The sequence below is a fragment of the Meriones unguiculatus genome, chromosome 3 (genome assembly GCF_030254825.1).
Source record: "Meriones unguiculatus strain TT.TT164.6M chromosome 3, Bangor_MerUng_6.1, whole genome shotgun sequence".
Lineage (NCBI taxonomy): Eukaryota > Metazoa > Chordata > Mammalia > Rodentia > Muridae > Meriones > Meriones unguiculatus.
In genome coordinates, this window is record NC_083351.1 from 29,920,544 (window position 1) to 29,941,109 (window position 20,566).

General features: G+C 40.3%; 1 protein-coding gene across 5 annotated transcripts in view; it reads right to left on the bottom strand.

Annotated features, from left to right (window-relative positions):
- Foxj3 (forkhead box J3) overlaps nt 1–20,125 on the bottom strand; it is a 93,304-nt gene extending 73,179 nt beyond the window's left edge. For 4 of the 5 annotated variants that reach the window (XM_060379690.1, XM_021635019.2, XM_021635020.2 and 1 more), the window contains exon 1: nt 19,987–20,125. The gene's annotated coding sequence lies outside the window, so the exon portion shown is untranslated. Of the gene's footprint in view, nt 1–19,265; nt 19,335–19,986 lie in introns of those variants that run through there. The other variant, XM_060379689.1, reaches the window with a different exon arrangement.
- Between the last annotated feature and the right edge of the window lie 441 nt (nt 20,126–20,566).

Here is a 20,566-nt window from a genome sequence, read left to right on the forward strand (position 1 = left end):
TACATAAACATTCCATAGCATTTGGCTATTCATAGTAAAAGAAGAACAGCTGGGCGGTAATAGCACATGCTTTTAATCCCAGCACTCAGGAGGCAGAGGCAGGTGGATCTCTGATTTCAAGGCCAGTCTGGTCTACACAGTAAGTCCTGTTTCAGGACAGCCAGAGCCACAGAGAAACCCTGTCTCAAAAAAACTAAAAGGAAGGAAGAAAGGAAGACGGATGAACAAACAAACAGCAAACGACTATTAGCTGATGAATAGGAAAGCAAAATGTATATATCAATACATCAATGACAACATATGTAACAATATTATTCCACCATAAAAAGAAAGGAATGACATCTTTTTATGTGTTACAACATAGATGAGTTTTGAAAGCCTATGCTAAGTGAAAACTTAAAGCTCACACATTTTATGATTCCATTTACACACAATCCAGAATAGGCAAAGTCTAGCTAGGGACATGACAAAAGATGGCAATGTTGTTGCCAGGAGGGTGGGTATGGAGGACAGCATGTAAGAAGTGGTTGCTAAGAGGTTTCTTTTAGGACAAACAAAAATATTATAATAGATGGTAACAAACACTATAAAATCTTGTAAATATACTAAAGCCTATGAATTTCATCTGAACAGAAAATTAATTTTTCAAAATATATTGTATCTTTTTTCTTCATCTGTTGATTCTTGCTTTATTTAACAAGCAGTTCAGAACTCAGGAAGGGAAAAATGATTTTCTATATTGCATCTCCAATCATCACATCCTCAGAAACCCTGGCTATCCATTCCTTTTTATAACCAGTTCCAGTTCCTTATCACTCTAATCTGCTCTAGCCCCAATGACTTAACTTACAATTTTCTCCATTTTCTCCCTCTAGATCACTGCCTTAAATAGTGTCATGACTAAAAGAACAAACATGTCAATCTTGGTTAAAGTAACTAATCAGCAATATGGAAAGTTTGTAAAATCTAAGGTTCACACCAAAGTCAGGCAATCTCACAGCTGGTGTACTCTAAGCTACAAACTTACTTCTCTACTACATCAATTATAGCTGAGCAAGTAACTCCTTAAATTACAGCCATAATAAAAAACAAAAATTAAAAAGGTTGGCACCAATAGCTAACAGTAGCATTTTTCTCGAAATCCCTTGAAAACTAACCCAAGTTATCAGTTTGTATAGAGACCAATCACTGGCTAATGATTATACTCCAATTCATGCTGTTTACTGCATTACATAACCTACAGGAGAGGCTGGAATCATATATAAGCAATCCTGAGGATACATAAAACCGAGTTATAAACACATTTAAGATGCGGCTGTTAGTACAAAACATCTGTATAACAATGCATGATTTGGGGCAGAGGTAAAACCGAACTGTTATCTTCAATATCCCTTTCCCCTCCTCCACCCACAGATGCAGCGCTTTGTAATTCACAAAGAATTTGTGGCTAAAGACCTCAGCTGGAATTCCAACTCTGAAAGTCACTGTGTGAGCCTAGACACACGGTGAACTTCAGAGGCTTGATTTCCTCTGCTGTAGGGAGAAGGAAAACTTCACCCCTGGGCTACGAGGACAGTGGCCTGAACGAGAGCATCTGAACAGAGTCAAAGATTAAGAGTCAAAATCGGCCAAGTGTGGTGGTTCATGTCTTTAATTAACCCCAGCATCTGGGAAACACTGGTAGGCGGATCTTTGGTTAATGTCAGCCTGGTTCTACACAGCCAAATCCAGGGCGGCCAGAGCTACATAGAGATTCTGTCTCAAATAATTAAGTCTGTTGAAAATAAATAATATTAGGTCAAGAAGCTAGTCCTTTATTTTTTTTACTTTTGAATTAAAAAGTTTCACAAGCATAAACTTTACCAAGACCTATAAAGAACCTTCAATTCGTCCTGAAGATCCCTGATAAGCTAGGGTCAGATGGAAGGGGAGGAGGACCTCCCCTATCAGTGGACTTGGAAGAGGGCAGGGAGGAGATGAGGGAGGGAGGGTGGAACTGGGAGGGAAAGAAGGAGGGGGCTACAGCTCGGATACAAGTGGATGACCTGTGATTAAAATTAAAAAAAAAAAAAAAGTTAAAAGCTACTTTTGCAAGGGATCTGAGTTTGGTTCTCAGCACTCACATCAGACTGCTCACAGCAGCTTATAACTGCAGCTTGAGGGATTTGTCCCCTCTCTCTGAAGTCCACCATTACCAACATGCAGTAGAACATTTGTGCTCACAGATACGTACACATAGATAAATGATAAAATCAATATTTAAAAAAAAAGAACCTTCAATTCAAGTTACTTGAGCATAGTAAATTAAACAATCTGTCAAAGGTATTTACTATTAAAGCAGTCATGGAAATTTTTATTTGAATCAACTAGAACAGGAGAAATGTACAAGTGCAATGAAAAAAAAAAAAGAAATTCTGCTGAGAAGCCATCAGTTATCCATCCCACTCCCACTAGCCAAGCATGAAGTATAATATCCTAAGCTACCATGTCGTCACTCCCACAAAAGAATTAAGTCTCCAGGGGTCCTTAACTTATCATGGGAGTATTCAAGGTCAGAAGAATTACCTAATAGTTAACTTAGACTGCAAAATGGTTAGAAAAAGGTTAACTACAAACTGTATACTAAGTGGAAAGTCACAAGCTTAGAATTCGAGAAAAGTAGGGAATAATTTACAACTTTCATCGGCCTTGCTTAAGTCTTCACAACAAAAGAAATTTTTGTCTGCTTAATTCTCTTTTATCACCAGAATCTGACTATTGTCATTCATATTTATTCAATGAATCTATCAACCCATTTCTTCCAAGTTAAAATAATGTTAAAATAATTAAAGTTAAAATAATGGTGTGATGAAATGGTCCTGCAAGCCTGGCGCCCTCCTTCAATCCCCAGAGCCCACAGAAACTACTAACTCCATAAAATCAGCCTCTGACTTCCATACATGTACATCTGAACACACACAATTTTTTTTAAAAGCAAGTTAAAATAAGATCTGTCTGAAACTGACCAGATCATTAACCCAGTCTCTGTGTCTTATATTTCTATCTCCACATAATTTAGGACCAATTAGAAGAGCAAGTTATACCCAGAATATACAAAGAATCTTCAAAACTCAAAAAACAACCTAACTGAAAAACAGGCAAGGGTTTCGACAACCTTAGTTAGCTGCAAAGAGGACAGGCAGCTGCCTCACAAAGAGAGGCATTCAGCATATTCACAAGAAAGAAACCCAACCACAACCACAATCAGAGCAGACAGTCTGGCTTGTAGAAGCTCATGAAAACCTGACTGCCTGAGTTTGACACCCCCCAAGCCAGGATGGAAAGAGCAGGTACACCTGCACCCACACATAAACCAATAGTTAAATAATTTCTAAATTTTAAAGTTCTTAAAATCTTCTAGTCGTAGCACTGCTCCTCTGAAAGCACATCAGCCTATCAAAAAGCTAGACACTGACTTATGCCATATAAACCAGCAATTCCACTCTTAGTAAAAAGAGAGAGAGAAAGAAAAAAGGAAAATCTTCCTGAACATATAAACTCATAGAAAAAACCTGAACAGAAGATTAAATCCTAACAAAAAAGAATCCAGATGCCCACCAACTGATGAAAGTACTGTGTCCATCCGCTACTGACAAGAAATGACAAATGGTACAACACATACAACCTTGAAAATATTATGCTAAAGGGAATAAAGACCAAAACACAAAAACAAAAACCTAAACAGCATATAATTCCATTTATACAAATATCCAACACTGGCAAATCTGAATTAGTAAATAGATTCTATTAGTAGTTCCTTAGGGCTACCAAAGAGAGAAGTAAAAGGAGGACAGGATTGGCAGCTAGAAAGTATGGAGTGTCCTAGAAAGGGAGAAGGGATTCTAAAATTAGATTGCAGTGCTAGTCGCACCTGTGAATACTCTAAAAAACACTGATTTTTACACTTTAAATGGGTGGGTGAGCTACATGCTGTGAACTGCAGCCCATCATATCTGTTTTTAGGGAGAAGCATTCAGCAGTCATAGACAAATGTTTTTATTCTGCCAAGTTCCTGCTTTTTTCCTATATAGTACCTGCCACCAGAGCCAAAGCTAGAACAGAAGTAAAGCAATGACTTAATCAGAAAGCAGCTCTCAGCAACAATCTGATGAGTCTCAAGCTGATAACCCCTTAAGCTATTCAACAGTGTGCTCTGCAGTCTCCACTACTTCCACACCATACTCTTTATTCACTATACAATGATACACATACAAAAGTTCACAAGTGGGAGGGGAGAGTTGGGTGGTATGATCAATGTATGTATGTATAACATTGTCAAATAAATAAATTTTAAGGTTCATACATCAAAAAAAAATTATGAAAGAAGCCACTAGTATTTCCTACAGATCAATTACACAGTGTATATCCTTGTCCAGAAACAAGACAAGTCCAAGAAGAGACAAACAAGATAAGGTGAGGGAGGGAGCAACCACTAGCTTCAGCTTTTTAAGATTAAGAGCACAAAAGTTTAAGACTGGCCTCTCTTCTTTCCTCTGCTTCAAACCAGGGTCTTAAGGCAGGTGGTAACACCAGAGTTGGAACTTCTTCCAAAACCCAAACCTTACTTCCTGCAATTATATAATCAGATCACAGGCCTCTCTCTTCAAACAAAATCATACCCAGGCAAAGAGCAGAGGATTCTATTTTTGAGTCTGCCGTTAACTCACTGATAAGCCCGAAGCTTCAGTTGTTCTCTTCTGCTCAATAACTTAACCACAACATCTGAACCCAAAATCAAATCATGTGATCCAATAAAAAAAACACTTCTTTTTCTAATTTATATATTTATTTTCATGGAAAATATAACAAAAGTATATTAAGCTAAATCATGTTGTTCAAATCACCTTTATTGATATACATGAAATATTCAAAATCTAAAAAACTATCCACTTGAAATATATTGAGCCCTTCCATTTTAATTACTTTTAATGGTACTCACTAAAAGACAGAACCAGCTTTCAGAGAGCTGAGGGTTCTGAGCTTTAAATCTGAGCTCAGTTATATTTAGAAAACTAACATGCCATTTCTTTGGATCCTGTGTCTTTATCTTGGGATTGGATTTATGTGCTTTGCCTAGTGTAATTCAAAGCAAGAGAGTCTATCATACCTTTGAAAAGTAAAATGAATCTATCAGACTTTCTGAATCTCAAGAGAAATAAATGTAATATGCCCCAAAGAAAGGAAACTATGGTCTTCAATACTAGAACTAAAAAGTAAAGATAACTCCTTACTACCTAAAATCAGTCTAAAAACCACTCCTGACCCCCCCCCCCCCCCGTCCCGCCCCAAGGAAAAAAAAAGTCCCAACTGCCCTGGAACTCAACCTGTAGATCAGATCAGGCTGGCCTCTGCCTCCCAAGTACTGGGATTAAAGCTGTGCACCCCCACAGCTATCACTTCTATCCCATTCCTAGAAATCCTAGTTTATTAATGTCAAGTGAAACCCAGGTTGTCTGTTAATTAAAAGTTCTATCAGGAGTTTTTGACACATTAATTTAGGCTTAGGGCAAAATCATCAGAAAAGTTCCCCATAATTTTCAGTTCAGCTCTACGAAGGAATGGCTGCCTGAGGTCACTTCTGAACACAACCAAAAAGCAATAGCCACAGCTATAGTGATGGCAAAGCAGTTGACATGTAAACTCAACACCTGATATCCCTGATTCGGACCACTGAATGAACAAGAAACCCACATGAGGGCATTCTCTTTGACCTGGCAGAAACTCTGGATCAGGGAAGTAGGAATAACAGGCTGGGAGCATCAACTCGGATTCTCTGAATACTCCTTTTCCTAGAACCACACACAAATTTTTCCCTCTCTAAAAGGCTTGTGAACTTGTGAAGAATAAAAATGCTACAGGTATAGTATAAACTTGGTAAGATTCAGCGAGAACTGGGATGCGATTTAGTGGAACAGCATATGCTTATCATGTGAGGCTAGGGATCCAATTCCTCAGCACCACAATAATAAAACTAAATTAAAGTGGTTTTTAAAAACAGCCAGTAGAAGCATAACTGACAGACCAGAAAGGTATAATCTGGATTCATTCAAGAGAAATTCAATCATGGTTCTCTAATAAGGACATGATTAAAGGGATGTGATTCTAAAACAGGGTATGATGGCACAGACCTGTTATTCTATATTCAGGTGATTCTAAAACAGGGCATGATGGCACAGACCTGTTATTCTATCACTTGGGAGGTGGAGGCAGAAGGATCAGAAGTTCATGGTGGTTCCAGGCTATATGAATTCAAAGTCATCCTGGACTACATGAAGCTTCACCAAATAAATAGATAGATAAAAAATGGATGGATGGATGGATGGATGGAGGTAGACAGGCAGGATCAGTAGAATGGATGGATGGACAGACGGACGGATGGGCAGGCAGGCAGGCAGGCAGGCAGACTCACTCCACTGTCAGCATTACCAAGAGGGAGGAGGAGGGAGAAAAGAAGAGGAAAGGAAGGCTATTGTAATTAAGGCATGACTCACTGGAGGGCAGAAAAATCTACCCTATACTGCTTCACTATGCACCTGTCTCTGGCCCAGGAATTCTGGTTCCTAGTAGGTTAATACATGTCAAATAACTTCCATCCATCTCACAATGCCTGGCATATGCTTTGTATATAACTTCCCAAAACACTTGAACTGATGAAAAAAGTCAGCTACATGTTTCAAAAGTAATACAAAAGAATTTTGTATAACAGACTGATAACAGAACCAAAGGTGTCAAATGTTGACAAAAAGTAAACAGAAAGAAGGTGAGGTATGCTCACTCATGCATATAATGATGGCACCTGATGAATGAAGTAAGAGGATACTTCAAGGCTAGCCTAGCTGCATAGCAAGTTCTAGTTCAGTATCTATGTCTTTCCCTGATACTGTGATAAATAAACAGACAAAAGAAACTTAAGGGAGAAGGGTCTTAATTCTGGCTTACAGTTCAAAGCACAGCCCATCCTGGAGGGAAGGTCAGAGTGACAGAAAGCCTGAAGCAGCTGGTCACATAGCATCCACAATCAGAAAGCATGAATAAATACCTACTTCTTAAATCAGTTCCAAGATCCCAGTGCCACCCAAATAGCATCACGATAAATCCACACACACAGGCATAAACAGAGGCCCACCTCCTTGACAGCTATCTAGATTCTGTTAGGTACTAACCATCACAGACTGCCTGGGCACCTGGGCTACCTATAGTGAGGTCCCAATCTCAAAAAGCAAACAAACAAACAAACAAAAAAAAATTAAAAAAAAAAAAAGGTAAAGGGAGTTATGGTTTGAATAAAATTTAAAAATTTAATTTAATTTATTTTAAAAACAACTAAACGCAATGTGTGGACTTTGCCTGGACCTTGACTCAATTAAAAGCCAATTGTAAAGGCATTTAAAAATTATCAGGAATTTGATTGTGTACTGGAAATAAAGTGACATCCATGAAATACTGTCAATTTAAATTTGGGAGATGACCCACACCTAGAGAAATGGCTAAGAAGTTAAAGGACTTGCTGTGCAACCACGAAGACCAGAGTTTGAACCCACATAAAACCAGGCAGGCATAATAACCTCCCATCTAGAATTCCAGTGCTTACAAGGAAAAGACAGGACTTCCCTCAAGCAAACCTATGGAAAAAAACTGGGCTCAACTGAAAGGCCCTGCTTTAATGAGTGAGGAGAGCGATTAAGGAAGACTCACTGTCAACCCTGGTCCTACATTCATACACATGTATGTGCATGCATGCACACATACATACACACGGATGCAAATACACACAAAGGCACCCCACATACATACATATGAGAAGAAAATACTATACATTTTGTCAAATCAATAAAGTGATGGTGCATGCCTTTAATCCCAGTAGAGGCAGGTTGAGCTCATGAGTTTGAGGTCAGCCTGATCTACATATCAAGCTCCAGGACAATCTGGGCTACACAGTGAGACCATGTCTCAAAAACTCTGAGTAATGATAATAAAAGTAAATAAAAAGTAGCACATCAGTACAAAAGAAATAAAAGACACTTGAGGTATATGAAGTAACTCTCAACTGCTGAACCCCAATAAATGAAAATTCTTTTTATTTTATCTACTGGGGATGGGCAACAGTACCAAGGATTAAACCCAAGATCCCACACACGTTTGATAAGCATTCTTTCACTAAGCTATATGCTAAGACTTCTTATTACTTTTTATGTTGAGGCAGAGTCTCACTAAATTTCCCAGTTGGCCTTGAACTTATTCTGCAGCCCAAGCAGGCATCAAGTGTGTGATCCTGTTGCCGTAGCCTCCCAAGCAGCTGAAATTACAGGCCCAGCTTCTATTTTATATACTTCTGCACATATTCAATAGAACAGGTAGTCTGTAGTCTTAGGATATTATTTATTCAACTCCAGTATCTGTACAATTATCTTTCTTTTCTTAAATTTCAGGAAGCAAATAATTAACATTACCTTTGAGATAACAACATATATGTAACCAGAAAAAAATGGGGCACTCACTTGATAGCTCCACTTAAAAAAAAAAAAAATTCTCTCTAAATAGACTCAAAGAAATTCTTGTAAATCAACATGGGAACCGACTGAGCCAGGGTAGTGCCTCAGCTACTAAAAAGTAAATACAGTCTCAAGCTTCATTAGAAAGCTAGTATCCAGACCAAGGAGAGTAACAGCCTCATAAACACCTCACTTAGTTCACACTGGAGTACTGTGCTGTTTAAGCAGGGCATATTAAGAGTTCTTTTAAAGATGAATATTTGAGGAAAAAGATTCATAATACAAGTGAAGAGTTTAGAAACCAAAGGTCTGTAGTCTGTGGTAGGGCACACCTTTGATTTCAGCACTAGGGGGAAAGGGAGCTTTGTGAGTTTGAGGTCAGCCTAGTCTTCATTCCAAGTTTCTGGGCAGCCAGGGCCGAGCAGTAGTAACATCCTGTCTCTACTAAAATAAAATAAAAAATAAGGAAACCCTATCAAGTGTAGAATCACTGAAGAAGCCACAAAGTTAGGTCTATTTAGCTTGGAGAAGAAAACATTTTCCAGCTCTGAAACTCACTTCTAATACACAGACTGAGAATATTATTTTCCTGAGGCTTCCTAGCTGCTAATGTGTACTCAAAAAGTGAGAAAAACATATTTTTTATTCCAAAAGACAAAAAAAGTTCCATAATACTTTGTTAATGTATGTGAAAAGGTATTTAGTATTTTTCCAAATGTGACAATTTATTGATTTCCCACAATTCCTGCCAAGCTACAAGTATTGAGGAAACAATAATGAACATTTTTAATATCCTGGTATACAGTTTGGGAAGCTTCTTTTCCTAACTTCCATTATACCTCATCTCTTTAGTTTCTGATTATTCTCTCAGCCTAAAATGCACATATCTCATCTCATTTCAAATACTATGTATTGTGTGAAGCTTTCTTCATCAGTAGAAGCAAAACCATTATTTTTCTGGTAAATCCATGGCTCTTTATCTACACCTGTCATTGGCAACCTGCCTTTTAACTGCCATTTGACAAGGCCTTATGTACACCATACTCAAATTATATGTTAAAATAATATTTAAATGTTTGGAGGATTATCTTGTGAAAAAAAGGCAGACTACGGGCTCTACTGTTCGCAGAGGAAAAAAGGTACAGTGGTTACAAGCACATTTTGTTTCAGTTAGCACCGACGTAAAAGACTACCCTATTTTTCTTCAAACAAGGTCTTGAGTCTGGCACTCCTGCTACACTCAACTCACTACATACATTCGAGACTGACCTCAAATCTACAGCAAACCTCCTGCCCCTGCCTCCCTTCCTGTGCTGGGAGCATAGGTGTACAGCACACCACACTGGCTACCTTTCAACTGCCACTGACTATAGGTTCGGGAAGAATAGCTACATGGCCATACCTTGTAAGTGTTTAGTAGGAAAATTCATTGGCCTGAATGACTAACTCAATAATCTAGGAACTACAATTTATTTTTTTCATCATACTAGGGAAAGGTAACTTGATACATGCTATTTTCAGCAATATTAAAATTCTTAAAAGTGGGGTGGTAGTGGCTCGCACCTTTAATCCCAGCAATAGGAGGAGATGCAAGGCAGGTGGATCTTTGTGATCCACCTGATCTTTGTGCCAGCCTGGTCTACAAATCGAGTTTTAGGACAGCCATGGCTACACAGTGAAACCCTGTCTTTAAACAACACAGTGAGGATGAAACAAAAAAAAACAAACAAACATATATATATGCCTTTTTATGTACTGCTAGACTGAATATGTAAAAATGCCAACAACATGTTCTAATAAGTAAATACAGTCACTTAGCATTCAACATTTTTCATATACCCACTGGTGGTCTCATCAGATTATATCACCAGTAACATCACAGCTATTGATCTTTGCCTAAGTACACTGATTGTCCCCAGTGACAAAGTCATCTAACATTTCTCAGAACAGGTGCCCCTTCATTAGATAACTGAACTGCAGAGAGGATAAAACCAGAAAGAAATTGTCTCCATTCTCTCAAGAAAAGGGGTCAGCTTGTCTTTTAAAGCAAGATTTTACTACTTACAATCCTGCCTCTATATTAGAGTAAGATTTCTTCATCATGTATCAAAAGAAATCTGATAATCTTCCATAAATCAGAATGCTTAAACCAGGTGCAGTGGGGCAGGCCTGTATCCCAGCACTCTGGGAGGCAGAAGCAGGTGGATCTCTGTGAGTGTGAGGCCAGCTTAGTCTACAAAGTGAGTCCAGGACAGCCAATGCTATACAGAGAAACCCTGTCTTGAACGCACCAACCCTCAAAGGAAAAAGAGAATCAGAATGCCTAAGTTATCTATCTCAGCAACAAATGTCCCTTAGAGGATCAAGCCTCATGGCACATACCATAAAGCAAGCACTTGGGATACTGAAGCAGAAAGATTGTGGGTTCAAGGTTAGCCTGGACTATACCAAGATATTTGTCTCAAAAACAGGGAAGAGGGTGCTGAAGAAATGCTCCTTAAGGGCAGTTTTGGGTTTGTTTGTTTGTTTGTTTGTTTGTTTGTTTGACATTCATCATTTATGGGTATGCCGTGTGTGTGCTTGAGGTGGTCAGAGGACAATTTTCAGGAGCTGGTTTTCTCCTTTCTATCCCATGTGGGTCCTGGAGAGCAAACTCAGGTTGCCAGGCTTGGAGCAAACTGTCTTTATCCACTAAGACATCTCACAGGTTCAAGGGCATATTTTACATAAATGGTTCTCAGCATTTTATTGTAAGTAAATAACCATGAGGCCATCAGCTCTTCTTAAAACCATTCATCCTCAACCCTAAATGCATTAAGTTCTTCAAACATCCTAAACAATGCCTTTCCAGAACTAGTCATCAGAAGCAATCACAGGCACCAGTATTCTGGGAAGGACAGCTCTGTGATATCTCTCAAACTAAGCAACTGTTGTCTTTGCTGGCAAGGACTCTTTTCACTTGTCTAGACATAAAAAAGTAACAAAAATATGAGCAAATAAATAAGAGAAATTAGGTCAATTTCCTGGATTGAAAACAGTACCTTAAACAAACATTAACAATTTGGTTTTTCTTATTAAAAACCTGCCAAGTAATGGAAGCAGGTAAATAAATACTTAGGTCTCATTTTCAGTTCAAACTAGATTGCCATTTCAGGTAATTAAATTGAGAAATAATTACTATAAGTAAGCTGAGATTTTTAGTTTGGTTCTGAAACCAAAAAATAATAATTTCTTGAAATGAGCAAATTCTAACGCAAAGAAAACCTGAAATCATCTCATATACTCACAACTTGACCCATAATACTATAGTCAAATAATTTATCAAACCAACTTATTTATAACTTCTTAGCAAATAGTTCAACAAAAACAAGTATTTAAACTGTTCTTCCAAAGACTTACTTTCCAATTTGTTATCTGAACCATAAAAATCAAATTTTCTGAGTGAAACATGCTCACTGTACAGAAAGATTAATAAAAAGATATTTTAAATTACCCAATGTCATACTTTCCTCCCAGTCTGGTTGCTGTTGTTGTTTTGATTTCTATTCAGTAAAACTTCCTTGTGTATGATCAGTCTTCTCACCTACCAACAGGTCTCAATTTACAACAGTAACCCAGACACCTGCATTAGAACTGTATTACAAGTATAATTTCTCTAAAATATATTGGCATATGCTTCCATTTAGAGGGAAAGCAGGTGAAAGACCTAACAACTCCTTAGCAAGCCTTAAAATTCCCGTTGTGATTCTTCATATCTTACCTCCAGAGTACTAACAGCAGGGATCGAGACTCAAGTAAGAATGAGTCCAATGATTAGAAATGAACCTAATCTAACAAGAATTGTCCCTGCTAATTTCACATGAAGCTTCACAGCATCATAACATACACTCTTGTCTATCTAAAGGATCATTTGGGAGCTCCTTGGCCTTTCACTTCCACTTCAAAAACCTAAGGTCTGCTCCTTACTATAACTTCATTAGTTTTCTATTTAAAAAAAAAAAAAAAAAAAAGCAAAACTAAAACAGAACAAAAAAACTAGAAGGAGCATATATGAAATGGGTTCCAGTGTCAGCTCTCCTAATAGTAATTAAGTGACATTCTTGTCAATAGACTTCATGTGTTACCCTACCTGTATTACAGCACTGTTGCAAGGTTCCAAAAATCCAACATCAATCATCATCCAAATGTAAAGTGGAAATTTTTCAAAAGCACACATGCTCTAAATAATATGAAACATAATTTTTCTAACATACAAAGTTAGTATTTCTGATGGTGTTTGCTAACCATTTATACATAAAACCATCAATTTCATCTATTTCATACCTTACCTGTCTAGCCTGTATAAAGTGTTACAGATTCATATATTCAAGGAAAACAGAAAAACCACTCACTTCCAATCTCAACAGTATGCCCTACCTTCATTCAAAGACTCATCCTACCCTTGATTGTTGTATGTTAAACTTCTGTGACTAAACTAATTTCCAAAAGTTCTAAAACCAAGCAGAAGAAACTCTATTTAAATTATTTTTAATAATAATCACCCAAAATCTAGAGTATAAACAATAAGCTATTTCTAGATTATGACCTCCTCTCAAACTAATTCTCTGTAAATAAAATGTGACACAACTATTGAATGCTAGCAGTCTCACCCCTAATATGTTTCTCTCCCAAATCTCACAGTTAGCATTAGAAAATAAGATCTCCTGATGGTTTAAAAGTAAGGTCAGCGCTAACCTTAGGCAAAAGTAGATTCCAATTTCTAAGGTTTTTTAACCCATATACATTGGCACTAAACCCTAATTCTAACTGATCCTATTCCACTAAGCAGGACTCTTACTGGCTAGGAAGAATTCAGTTGCAGCTCATAGCTTTCAACTTGAGATGAAAATTTTGACTGAAAGTCGGTTGACTTTGCCTCCTTTAGACATAGTGTGATGGCCAACTCTTCAACCGAGCACAAGACTCTCCTCTACACAGGACTTGAAAAAAAAATTTTTTAAAAAGCACAAGCAACTTGTGAGAACTCTAACAATTCTCCTGGACTACATTCTATTACATATTTTATGTGTACATGGGGTGGAGTACAGGCATGCCATGGTACCTATACAATGGATGGAGGACAATTTGTGGAAGTCAGTTCTCTCCTTCCACCATGTGCATTCTAACAACCAAATTCAGGCTGTTTGGCAGCAAACACCTTTACTTACTAAACTACCTTACCAGCCCTTTCTTTTTTTTTTAGATTCATTTTGTTCATGTATATGTGTCTGTATGGATGTGTGGAAACGTGTACAAGTTGTGACTTAAGCTCGAACACATGGCAGTGTGTTGAATCCCCTGGAGCTGGAGTAAAGGCATATGCGGGGATACAGGGCTTGTACATGAGCGCTAGGAACCAAACCCCAGTCCTCATAACTGCAGCAAACACTCAACTCTGAGCTACTCGCCATCTAAGACTATATCCTAACAGTTCCTCTTCCTAAGTCTGCTCTGTCAGAGTACTTCACCCACTGATGATGGAAAATAAAGACAATGTGGTGATAATATAGATCCAATCACACCAAAATAAAATAAATCAGAGTAAAAGTTCTTATCTTATTATAGTATTAAAGTTTGGCACTGTAAGTCATTTGTTTTGACCTGACTGTACAAGAGTATTTATCAGTTTGAAAAACATCAAATTATCATATATCAACTAGAATAGCAGCTAAAGGTACCTATCAACAAAAGGTTACTTAAAATAAGTAGAGTGCCATTGTTATAAATATAAGTACAACATCTGGTTCTTCGCAACAAAGCTATTTCCATATCCCAACAGATGGCCCACAGTAGTAATGCTTTGCTGATCTGGTTATAACAAATTCCATTAAATCAAAAATCCTGTATAGCAGGATGCCTTTCCAAATCTCAGTATAAGTCAATCTCTTTAGCAAAAACACTGTACTTTGATTCTTTTTGTACACTGAAGTACAGTTATGACAAGATGGTCAAAAATTTTGAAAGTTATTATGAAATGCCACTGTGATGTTTTCCTGAGTTTTGAGGAGAAAGAGGTAGAGTGTCAAACTGAAAAGCTAACTGTTCAAAATAAAAACAAAATCTGAACCAAGAGAAAAGTCCAGAGAGAGGTACAAATAAGTTTTGGCTCCCAAGCTGAAGTTTCTAAATACTGTCAAAGAGGGAGCTACAGGACAGAAAACAATGACAGTGAAGAGCACTGAAAGTAAGTAGTTTTCAGCTGAAAAGCTGTTACGACAAATGAAACAAAACACACTGATGTCTAAGCATCTATGTTGTCTTAGGACCCATTAAAAGAAATGCTCGTGCAATGTCAAATAATTGTTCACTGCTTCTCCAACTATATTCAAAATCCAATCTTCATATTCTGGTCACGTTCTTCCTTGAAATGTTAGCTCTTATTAATATGACTTAATAAATCAGTAAGCAAAACTGTAGTGATTAACTCTGAGTTCTGAAACTAGACCCGGAAACGTCAACACTTGGTTCTTTTCATTCCTACCTATGTACCCTTACGAAAGTTATTTCACCTTTCAGTGTCCATTTCCTCATCTGTGAAAAATCTCCTAATAAAACCCCTACTACTTAGGGATTGTTGTGAGGATTCTATAATGAATGTATTCTAAATATTTCTTTGCTAAAGTAAGATCTCAAAATGTCAGTTATTACTAACATTACCTATTATCATCACAGTAAACATCATTAAGGTTCTAAAAGAAAGGACAGAAACAAACTCTTTTGTACACAGAGCAAACAAGTAACAAAACTCTGCTAAATCTTCACTCCAAGAGACATCATAAAAAGTCAGTAACTTCCAGGGTGGGTGTTGTGGCTGATACTTATAATATATCCCAACATTAACAACGTAGGAGCTTCAAGTTCCAGGCCAACCAGAGACGTACAAAACAGCAGAACGTTTTTTCCAAAAAGAGGGGTCACTAAATAAAATGAGGTGATTTCTGGGTGATACAGATTTCCCAGTCCCCTTAGTTCTCCAGAAATTTACACAGGAAGCCTTTAAATAGCAGAGTGGTGGGAATGCTAACCCCCCCATCAACACCCCCCAAAAACCAATAATACCACCTGCTCCAGCACTTCAAGTACAAAGGTCACCTAACATGACTTCATCCTAAAAATGTTTTTCCTACAACACAGGTTTGCTCTGTGACCAATGAGATAATATACTAGAAAACACACATAAATCATGAGAGCTCTACACATGTTCAAGGACCAACTATGACTTACTCACCTTTAGATCCCTAATGACTAGTAGAGCATAATAGGCTTTATAAACTAAAAATTAAGCCTTAGAAAAGTTGGTAGAGTGAAGATTAGATGACGATGAAGGGCTTAAATGAGTAAGAATGGACAAAAACATATCCATACTTTAAACTATCTGGCAATAAAAGGGATTGAAACACTAACACATACTCTACCAACACCCTTAAAACAAGGCCAAAGTCAGACAAAAAAGACTCTCAATGTGAAATAGTGTAATACTTAGGGGCATGATTGTGAAGGCCTTTTAACCCAGGCCTCAGGAGGCAGAGGCAGGGGCATCCATGAGTTTGAAACCAGCCTGGTCTACACAGAGGGTTCCCCAACAGTCAGCACTACATAGAGAGAACCTGTTTCAAATGCAGAAAGGCAGAAAGGGAAAACAAACAAACAAACAAAAAAAAAAAAAAAAAAAAAGAAAGTAACTCTTCAGAGCACTAGTTTATTTTGTTTTTTCTCTGTGTAGCCTTGGCTGTCTAGTACTCCCCTTATAGACCTGGCTGCCCTCACCAGTGATGGGATGACCATGCCCCTCCCCCCCTTTTTTGGCTTTTTGATACAGATTTTCACTATGTAGCCTGACTATCCTGGAACTCCTCTGTAGACCAAGCTGGCCTAAAACTCAGAGATACTCCTGGCCCTCTGCCTCCTAAGTACTGGATAAAAGACACATGCCACCACAAGCCTGGCTTTAGTTTATTTTCTGAAGATAAACTAGTTTTTGATAATTGAGTAACTCTGACATGATCAATAATAACACGAGAGGAAACTTTAACCAGCATACAATCTCTACGGATCCTATGAAAACCTAATTCACCATGTTACCTTCCTTTCAAAATTTCTTCTCTAGTTCAATTACCTTTGCAATAAGGTCACTGTCTGTGAATTTTAAAAGTGAATTAAATATTAAATATCAGCCGGGTGTGGTGATGCACACCTGTAATCTCAGCACTTGGGGAGGCAGAGGCTGGAGAATCTCTGTGAGTTCGAGGCCAGCCTGGTCTACAAAGTGAGTCCAGGGCAGCCAGAGCTACACAGAGAAACCCTGTCTTGAAAGAAAACAAACAAACAAACAAAAAAACAAACAAAAAAAACCCTACTAAATATTGTCAAGATCCCACCTTACAGAACATCTTCCAATTCTTACCTTCTGGGGCAGAAATTACTTCCTGGTTCTTCTCAGAATGCTTTATTTTTCTATCAGCCTGCTGATAGAATTCTCAATATCTCAAATTCCTCAAGCTCCCCACTATACTGCATCCCTGCTGACAAATGTCTGTCCAGGTGCCTCACTACTACTTACAGGCCCATCACTTCAAATCTACATCTCACCTGTCGACCCGCCATAAATGATGATTAAATAAGTACAGTTAAGAGCATGCCCTAAGTCACTTCATGATTACAAGACCTTAAGATGAAGACAATAAATTAAATATATATAAAGAGCTTACAACAATTCTGGGAATACTCTAAAGCATTCAATAAATGCTTTGATTTTATTTTCACAACCAGTTTATTATGCCAGACCATCCTCTTATTCCTAAAACTCTCCAAGAAAATTCCTGTCAGTTTCCTGTTTCCTGCACTCAGCTGACACAGAAACAATATACATCATTTCACTGTCTTAAAGCACTACAGCACCCTACAAACCAAATCCTCTATCCTTGACAGATCCTCAACCAATGTGCCCTAGAATCCTCCGTGATAGATCTCATGTAACCAGCCACTTTTCCACCTTTGTAAATCACCTTAATCCCCTGAACACACCTGCTTCTTCACCATTGGAAATTACTTATATTTTTTCAAATGTGAGTCTCCCATTGTTTAGTACACACAAATGAATGAGGCATAAAGCCATGTCTCCAAAAGCACAGAAAATTTCTATTACTTTTTCAACACAAGCTGAAGCTTTCAGACACCCATATTTTAGTCCTTGTGTCTACATATCTAACTTCACAGCACTGTACTTTACAGAAGTATACAAATGCTGACTTCCTTACTATAAAAATGTGCCTCAGCATATATCAGAACATTCTATTTTTCACAGCTCCACCCATACATAGCATAATGAAAGCAGATAGAATCTGTATTTTAAATACTTTTACTCTACACAGAAGGAAAAATATACTGACACCTTGTATCAGACAAAAAGGGAAAAGGAAGTATCAAAATTACATTTTAAGGCGACAATGTAATAGTGACACACACCTGTAATTCCAGTACTTGGGAGGTAAAGGCAAGATCAAGAGTTCAAGGCCAGCCCTCACCACACTGAGTTAGAGGTCAGCCTGGTCTATATAAAACTGTCTAAAATAAAAGTAAAATAAAAAAGGAAAAACTTCAGTGTGGAAAACAAGAGAATACTAAAATTTTTCACATCTAAAGAGTGACTTCAAAGTTTTATTTCACCCAAACTAATAAACTGAAAGCCAAAATAAACATTCTTAACCTCATCCACAAAACACCTAATAAAGGCATGAGAAATTCCCCAGTAGCACAAAAGAAACGAGTCACTTCAACTCCAATACCAAATCAAACAGGAAAGAGCTTCAAGCTTATAAAAAAAAAGCCTCAAAAATTAAATCCTATCTACATTTACATAACATAAAGATGGGGATCACCTGACCTTTAAAAAATAAAAAAAAAAAAAGCATGCAGGGTGCAGTGGCGCATACCTGTAATCCTAGCACTCTGGGAGGCTGAGGCTGGTGGATAACTGTGAGTTTGAGGTCAGCCTGGTCCACACAGCGAGTCCAGGACAGCCAAGATTACACAGAGAAACTCTGTTTTGAAAAAAAAGGAAAAAAAGAAAAAGAAAGAGAGAGAGAAAAGGAAAATGGAAACCTTAATCTGGAAGAGATATTAAGGGGAAGGTGGGCGGGACCACGTATTTCAAAACAATTTAAAACCAGCCCAATAGTAGTACCTAGTGCATTTTAGAAAAGTAGAATAAAAGAGCTTTCAGAACAGCAAGCACAATTACCTAGTCCTTCTGCTAGAGAAAAGCTATATATATATTACTAATGCCCAATAGAACGTGCATACTTTTTCGTTAGGGAACAACACAGAAAGGAAGGAGAAAAAAAAAAAAAAAAGGCACAGTGAAAGAGGAAAAGAAGCCCAGCAATCTCGAGCTTCTTGACATGGTTCATTCAGGAATCTAGCAACAACCAGAGCACTGCATCAACAGAGACTAGAAAACACTAGGCCACAGACGCACAGAAAGTAGAGCAAAGAAAGGAAAACCCTGCACACCAACACAGCAGTAGCAAGCGCTTGCTGTCCGGAGGATTAAGCAGTAAAGGACGAAAGCAACCGGGGTGGAGAAGATGTCAATGAACTAAGGTCTGGTAAGCCCCCTACGAGTCTCAGTTTCGTAAGAGTACAACTCTTGGTTCTTCCACCAAACAACAGCCATCCTCGGCCAAACAAACTGACCTTAACACCTTCCACGCTGCCCGGAAGGAATCACGGGGCGGGGCGGAGGGGGAAAGGCAGGAGGGGGAAAACCCATCCTGCTAACTCCCTCTTGACCAACTGCAAAAATGGAGGGGGTGGGAGGGACGGGACACTACCACGTGGGCAGGATGCAACACACGCAGGACAGCGGCAACACGTCCGCATGCGAAGGCTGCCTTTGCCCCGGTGCCGGAGGAGGACGCGGCCACGGGTTGGGAGAGACGCTGGGACCCTCGCCCCGACCTCCTCGGCCCCTCCGGGCACCCACGGGGCACGGGACACGGGCCGCCGTCCGGGCAGAAAAGCGCCCGGAGCGCGAAGAGAGGACGGCGCATCGCGCCGGGGACGGGACGAGCCCGGGCCAGGCGCAGGTCACGAAGCGATGAGGGAGCGCCGGTCGCGGTCCTCGGCGGCCCCGGCACCCGCGGCGCGGGCCCACCGGGGGGAGGGGCGGGCGCCAGCGGCGGCGGGCTGAGGGGCAGCGGCAGCTGAAGAGCGGCGCCGCGGGCGAGGGAGGGCCGCCACCCCGGCCGGCCCGGCCCGGGGCCCAGCGCCCACCGCGGGCCACGGGGAGCGCGCGCCGAGGACTGCGAGCGCCGCTCGCCCAGGGCAGCCCCCGCCCGCGTCCCAGGAGATGCCCCGGCCCCGCCTCCCCGCCCGCCGCCCCAGCCCGGCCGAGCCCCCGGCGACGCGTGCTCACCTCAGGCTGCGCAGGCCGGGACGGCCCGGCCGAGCCCCCGGCCGCTGCGTGCGTCTCCGTTCCCCGCGAGAGATCCCAACGGCGCCCTCAGAGAGCGGCCCAGGCCCGGAGCGGCGCCGAGAGCGGCGGCGGCGGCGGCGGGAGCAGCCAACATCCGGGGCCGCGCACCCGGAACTACTTCCCGGCCAGCTCCCTCCCACCTCCTCCTCCCGCGACGTCTCAGCGCGGCCGGCCCGGCGTCCTCCGCGCCTCGGTCCGCCCCGTCGCTGCGGCCGCGCTGCGCGAGGGATCCCTCCGCGGGGATAAGTAGTGCCTCTGCGCTCCCGCCGTTCTTCCTGCCTGCGGCCGGCGGGAACCAGCGCTGGGCAGTGCGGAGCGTCTTGCCGCGCTTGCGCCTCAGGCTTGAGGGCGGCCGAGGCGGCCCCGGGGCCTGTCCCGGGAATCCAACTCCTGAGGAATGCACCTCGTGACCTCCCCGCCCTCCAACCTCTGCCACTGCTCGGCCCTGACAAGTACGCAGAGCGGATTTTCCCGGCCGCCACCGGGGCGCTTTAGACCTTGCTTGGGGACAAGCGTCCTT